This window comes from Siphateles boraxobius, unplaced genomic scaffold, assembly GCF_051911475.1.
Source record: "Siphateles boraxobius isolate OS27281-9 unplaced genomic scaffold, OSU_SipBor_1 8, whole genome shotgun sequence".
Classification (NCBI taxonomy): domain Eukaryota; kingdom Metazoa; phylum Chordata; class Actinopteri; order Cypriniformes; family Leuciscidae; genus Siphateles; species Siphateles boraxobius.
Genome location: NW_027509208.1, coordinates 11,722,423 through 11,729,577, shown reverse-complemented (window position 1 = coordinate 11,729,577; position 7,155 = coordinate 11,722,423). Strand labels below are relative to the sequence as shown.

The following is a 7,155-nucleotide window of genomic DNA, read 5'->3' as shown; positions in this document are numbered from 1 at the left end:
ATAACTCTCAGGAAACGGTCCCTCCTCTCTCCGCTGCCCCAGGCGTTTTTCAAAATAAGAGTCAGTGTTTTCACACTGCAGCTCCGAAGAGGAGTCAGATTACTCCGTGCTCTGCAGTTCTGAAGGAGGTGCTCCGAGCAGAGAAGAAAAGGACCATATGTTTTTTGTAAGTCTAAGAGGGGGCCCGTTTGGAATAAAGGGATATTTTTTCGGGGGACAATGAAGTCAAGTGACCCATTAAAAGTGTTTTTATAGAGGCTTAGGTAGGAAAGAAATCAAAGAATTGGGAATGCCCAATTACATTCAGTAACTCGATTAACCTTATCATCACGCTTCATTCTTCATATTCAGCTTTTAGATGCTTGCGCTTTTCAGTGGTGGTTGCTGCTGCAGCTATTTGCACTTTCTTTTACGCATATTGATTTAAGCTGACTTTCACTTGCTGTTGCTCCGTCATTTCTGCAACTTTCAACTTTGCAGTGTTTGTTCTGTCATTTTTATTTCTCGGATACTATAGTTTAATTTTGTGACGAGTGCAGTGTTGTTGTGAAAAGGGACATTCAGCAGAGAAAAATCACTAAATTGTGGGTCCGTCATTGGCACGTACTGACGCATCCAAGGGGGCGCTCTAACATAAGAAACAAAAACAGTCGTTCTCGGTCTCTCTCACTCTCTCTCACTTATTAGCCTTTTTTTTTTTTTTTTAAAGAAACCGCACCTAAGACATAGGCTACTTCTCATGAAATTTGAAGTTTATATAGGGTTCATTTGTATTCGCTATCTGAAAAATATCAGGAATGTGGAAAATTCCCTTAAAAACAAAAATGCATCCACCTCTTCTCTTTCTCTTGTTTTATGCCCTTCAGCTTTTCTTTAAGACATAGCAGGCTGCAGATAATGGCTCATTATGATTTGGTACTGAACATGTCCCTGCACACGGTGGTTCGCAGCTCTCTGTGCAGATGACTGACCCGGACCCGGTATGTGGTGAGTGAAGCCCCGGGGTAGGCTTGACCCCCCTCTAGCCCTCTACGTTCTTCCTGCAGACGGTCCAGAGGAGCCCGAAGCCTTGCAGCTCACCCTCCCAGAGAAACACATCTCCAGTTGCTCAGCACAATTATTTCCACATGTTCGTGTCGCCCGGCCGCACAAAAGAACAGAGCCCCTTGTTCTAGAAACAAATGACTCTAATCTCTGTGACTAAAACTGAAGCCTTTAGAAATAGCGCGCGGGATACCTTGATCGGCGCTTTAGTGCGGAATCGTTTAAATGCACTGAAGTGAGCAAAATATTGGCAACAAATACGCGAAACTACGCAGGTTTGTTATTGTTTACTTAAGATATCTGCATTAAAGGTATTAATCAACGAGCTTAAGCAGACATGCCACTACAATATAGAGTTAGGCTCTGTGATAATGAAAAGTTTCCATATGACTGAATGATCAACACAGCTGAAGTCTCAAAAGGTATATAGCCTGAAAAGTTGCCGTTATTTTCCCAGTTTTCCGATTGGGCTGTGATTTTTATTTAATAATAATGTTTAATGCAAATTGTAATTTTTGTTTAATAAAGAGTTCCAAAACTTGACAATATCACAGAGTAATATAAGTGTTCTAATTAACAACAGAGCAAATCCTAGATAACATTAAATATTCCATTCAGTGATAATGAGACTGCTGGTCAGAAATCCTCGATTTTGGTTTAAATAGAAGAATGTCCAGTATGGGACGAATGCGTGAGCGGGAGGGAGAATCTGTCTCAGCCACGGGACACCAGCAATTCAGTCCACCTCCTCACAGTATGTCTGACGCCAAGATGAATAAATATTCGCATACAGAGAAAGTCATTTCTGAAGTTTCTAATCTTTAATTTCTGAAAGAAGAAATGCAGTGTGTTGAGTTTTTTTTAAAGCCAAGTCTATCTGCAGAGATAGAACCACATGGTGGCGTATATGTCCATCGGTGGGATAGCCTTCATCCATCTCTCTCCTGTCGTTAGTTCAATTCAGTAAGAGAGAGAGAAAGAGAGCGAATTAAAGCCCTCTGGGAGTAATACAATTGAACCGAATAACAAACCACATCAAAACGAATGGCGTTAACTTTATTAGCACAATAACCTCTTATGAAGAAAGGGCGAAGTAACGACAAAGATTTGAGGTTTGACATTTTTACATAGCCCTACATACTGTAGCTAGGCCTATTGTTTGCATCTCTCTCTCTCTCTCTCTCTCTCTCTCTCTCTCTCTCTCTCTCTCTCTCTCTCTCTCTCTCTCTCTCTCTCTCTCTCTCTCTGTGTGTGTGTGTGTGTGTGTGTGTGTGTGTGTGTGTGTGTGTGTGTGTGTGTGTGTGTGTGTGTGTGTGTGTGTGTGAGAGAGAGAGAGAGATAGGGAGATAATGACAATGCTTCATGGTGTTCACAGTAAAGAGATGGGCAGGAAAATAATAGACTAATAACTTTTTAGTTGCAGTTTCTACTATAGCGTTGTCAATTGACGTAACACAAATGGAAATAATTTAGACAAAATTCGATTCAATGTCAACTTTTCTTAAGGCAAATATGAGATTAATCCTCACAGCTCATTACAGTAACTGTTCAAATATGCACAGATTTGCATTTATTTATATATATTTATATAAAGGTATTATAAAGAGTTTAGAGAGATAATGATAATCTAGTAACTTTGTTTTTAAGAAGTTCGTTGCGGTATAAACTTTAGAGAGATTAATTTGATCATTTTTAGGAAAATAATAATAATGAGAATTCTGAACTGGGACTCTTAATATGTCACTTATTGTTTTCTCTGTGCATTTTTTTCAAACAGGTTTCAGATCCGGTGAGTAGTAGTTGGTGCTGATATGGAGTCACACTCCTTGAATGGTCAGTTGTCACCGCAGGCTCAGTAAGTATGTCGTGCTGTTTTCACACACTCGCTGTCCAGCGTGCTGAAGCTCGCAGCTTTTTTTCTTTCTATATCGACTATATATCTGTGGGCGTGTGGCCGAGGCAGAGGCGGTGCTGCTCTGCGCGGAGGAAATACTTTATAATGAATAAAGGCTGGCCTTGGACGCAGAAAACCAAGTCAGCACAGGCGTTTAGCCCAGTAAGAAATGTACCTAAAGAACATGCTTTTACTATGGGTTTGGGATGCCCAGACATCCAAAATTTCAAAGCAAAAGTGAAACAATTATTTCATTTTTTTAAAATCTGTATGGCAGAATTATTGGGTGATGAAACTGCATATTGCAATATATTCTGCATATATAATCTGTTAAAATGGGCATCTAATAATAACCCTCGTTTTGTCCAGATTTTCATAAACTTTTCTTCCCTAAAAGTCTCTGGTATCTTCAATCCTGCTGGTTTCAAAAGAAAGCCAGGCAAGAGTTACAGAGTAATAGCTGTTGGTCTGCAAAGACCAATCAGCATTAAACTTGGTTTGCATTGTCAACATGGGGTGGTGATGGCGCAGTGAATAAGACACATGCCTTTGGTGTGAGAGGCCTGGGTTTGAATCCACTGTGAGACACCAATGTGTCCCTGAGCAAGACACTTAACCCCTAGTTGCTCCAGAGGCGTGCGACCTCTGACATAAATAGCAATTGTAAGTCGCTTTGGATAAAAGTGTCAGATAAATGTAAATGTCAACAGGATTTTCTGAGGACAAGCACCAAAATTCGTCAACCCATAATGGGCGCTATACCAGAAAAACGCTTGTAACTGCAACCTTTTTATCGAGGAAGTTGAATTTGTGGTTTCATTTGGAGTTTCTTTGCTGCATGTACCAACATAACCATAGACAACATTTTGACAAATCATTAAAACTGCTTTCAGCCATAACATTCAACAGCCTTTTATTGCACATGGCCACTATCCTTTAGCATAATCTGTCACTAAACATCAACTTCACATCTTTATGCAAAATGTCCCCACAGTTCCCTTCCATTGGGCCTCTTTTTTCATTAAGTTAAGTATATACTGATCATTTGGTAAATATAAATAATTTTGATGTTTGAATGCTTTTTAAAATATAAAAATCTGATTGAAATTAAAGTCATATTTTTGACCTTGCAGTCTTGTTCTTGACTTATCAAACCTCCGTTTCTCTGCATTGTCTTTTTCCACTTCATCCACCTGTTCTGAATCCACATTTTGAAATCTTGTTCAGTCAGGTTTAGTGTTACAGCCAGAATGCCTCCAAGGCTGTAAAATGTAGGCTATAGGGCCAACTTGTTAAACAGAAACTCTTTCTCCAGTTCCAGAAGCTTCGGTCTGGCTCCTCTTGTTGTCCTTGCAGAAATAAAATTTACTAAAATGTAAACATTCAAAGAATAACAATACATGATGTTTTATTAGCAAAGTTTCGGGATGAGCACGTTCAGTTAATCAACTCAGTTAGCGTGACAGGAGGTAGATATATAGCCTTCTTTCCTACGACAGTTTTCCAGCATCCCTCTACCCCATCTCCTCACTATTCCTATCCCAGCCTGGGATGTGGGTGGGTAATCTGAGTTCGGGCCAAATTCCGAGCTCGGAGCCCTCTCCTCGGACAGCACACCAAATACACTCTTTTACTCTATCTGACTGATGTGAACTTGTGAATTGCTTAAAGAACAATTACGATGATAAGCATTTATATGTTTTTATACATTCAGATTATTTCTCATAGACCTCAAGCCTGCTTTCCAACTTCAATATAATCAACAAATAAATAACATCAGAGGGGAAGCTTAAGACATTTTATTAAAAATTACATACGTCATACCTGAAATAGACTGTGTACTTGAAATGGAAATGCCACCTGTTCCCCACATGGCTGTAAAGCAAAGAGCATGTGGGTTTTTATCTCTCTTTTTATAAACAGTTCATAGTCAAGACAGCTTGCTTATATCCAGAATAGCAGTTCCGTTTATTCAAACTAAATGACTCATCCATTCATCCACCTAACTTTCTATCTATCTATCTATCTATCTATCTATCTATCTATCTATCTATCTATCTATCTATCTATCTATCTATCTATCTATCTATCTATCTGACCCTGATCCCCATTATTTCCACCTGAATAAGTTGGCCAAAGTAATGAATAATATTCTATTTTCTTATAATGGCCTATATATTATCTCATTCAAAGCTGACCTCTTTTTACAACGGCTATACATTCTAATCCAGCAAAGCCACTAAGCACACTTGATAATATAGTGGGCACGCTCAGAGGCGCAACAATGGGACGCATTAAAGAGGAGCTGACACGTCTCAGAAAGGACCCATTCTAGAGGGCGCGACAAAAGCGCTCGGGACATATTGTGTGATGACCGAGTTCCCACTAAATTAAGTTACCATGGACAGCACTGATGGGACACGTGTCTAGAATTCGCAGTTCCAACATCTTTGAAACAATCGGTTTCGGACGTATACTCAGAGAAGCCAAAAGATGTCCTCAAGTTCAAACGATGCTGAAAAACTCGACGAGAGTGTCACATCAACCACGTTTTTCATCATTGTACTTTGCAGTTTAAACTATTAAAGAAGCGATTTCCGCGACTGAAGACAAAACCGGTTTTGGAGGCATTCATTGCCCGAGTGCCCCACTTCTCTCAAGGCGAAAGCAGCTGCAAGCGCTTAAAAGGGGATTCTATTAATTGCTCTTTGTCATGCGTATAATTGCCCATTTTGCGACAGAGCGTAATCTTTTAAAAGCTGAGCTGTACTTTGTTTCCATTTTATATTTGATTTTAAGCATCGGATTCTCAAATATGGTACTCAACTGCACCACCCATACAAGTGATATTAAATGCCATAACACCCCATGAAAGCTTGCATCACCTTGCCTCACATCCCAAATAGCTTAAAACAACTTTATACAGCTTGCAAAACAAAGAAGCCTAAGTAACTAAATAAAATAATATGCTATTTTTACTTTTAATATCCGTTATAAGTAAAGTAAAAGTTCTCAAAAATCCAAACTCAAAACTTTAGTTACATCTGAAATTAGTGAAATGACGAATCTGGGGTCAACCGTGTCACGTCTGAAAAACGAGAGTCAGCCCTGAAACGGCTGAAAACTCTTTTGTCGGGAGGTCTTTCTCTCTCACACACCTGCAAGGGGTGAAGTCTAATTCGATTAATAAGAAATTCAATATATATTCATTAGGTTCCTTCCCTCGATAATATATGATCGTGAAGCGAGACGTGAATGGAGGCCATTTATCCCCCCTCTGAAAGGACCTGCGTGGGACCAAAATTTCACCTGCTTCCCCTCTCAATTAGGAATGTATCCCAAACTCTGACGGAACACGAGTTAAATTAAGCGTTCGCTAATTTCCTATCACCCCTCCTACGTAATCCCTCGATTTTCAGAATGCCCCCTCAATTTGGCCCAAGTTGAAAGGTTCAAATAGTGCCTAATGAAACAGTGACTAAATCGTTTTCTCGCGCGCGGAGGAACCCTGTAGACGTCTCGTGAAAGGCCTTGGGCTCGCCGCCGTCGGGGGTCCGCCGGCTAAATGCGAGTTCCTGGCAGGACAATCTAACCTGTCAAAGCCTTTGGCCAGCTCTGCGTAGCTTTTTTCCCCCCTCGCTCGTATTGAAGGAATTGCTACATAAGCAACCAACGTGGGACAAAAACTGCAATTAAACTCCTTTCGGATTAATTTAACAGGGGGACAACCGTCTCTTGAAAAGCACACAGGGTCGGCGTATAATTGACTATCACCTGGCTCGTGAGATAGAAAGTCTCTGCTATAGGCCTTTTGTGGCCAGTGCACTATAGGAGGGAGTATATGAGAAGAACAGTGAAAATATATCTCATATAATGTTTGAATGGTGCTTAAAGACCAAGTGAGCCCGTGCAGTTGAAATGAAAGATCTGAACATCCGAAAAAGAAAATAATAATAATAATAAATAATTAAGTGATTCAATTTTCATTTTCAGATCATAAACTGTATGTGTAGACTTACAAATGAGTTTCACGTTCATTGATTTACTTCAGGAGGCTTTTAAAGAAAGATTTTCCCTTGTTCTCTTTGAAAAGGGGTCAGAAGCCAGTGTTTTCTTAATAAAACAAATGCTTTTCGCGTCTATAGCTAAAAAAACCTATCTGTCCCTTGTTTACACCATGGCAGAAATACAAAGCCAGCACTTCACGTATTGCAATT

At 39.9% G+C, this 7,155-nt stretch overlaps 1 long non-coding RNA gene across 1 annotated transcript in view; it reads left to right on the top strand.

Moving 5' to 3' along the window:
* The first annotated feature begins 74 nt into the window (after window positions 1-74).
* Window positions 75-7,155, top strand: part of LOC143729368 (uncharacterized) — a 34,901-nt gene continuing 27,820 nt past the window's right edge. Inside the window, exons 1-3 of the long non-coding RNA XR_013199991.1 lie at window positions 75-166; window positions 867-987; window positions 2,822-2,899. This is a non-coding gene — a long non-coding RNA (uncharacterized LOC143729368). The remainder of the gene's footprint in view (window positions 167-866; window positions 988-2,821; window positions 2,900-7,155) is intronic.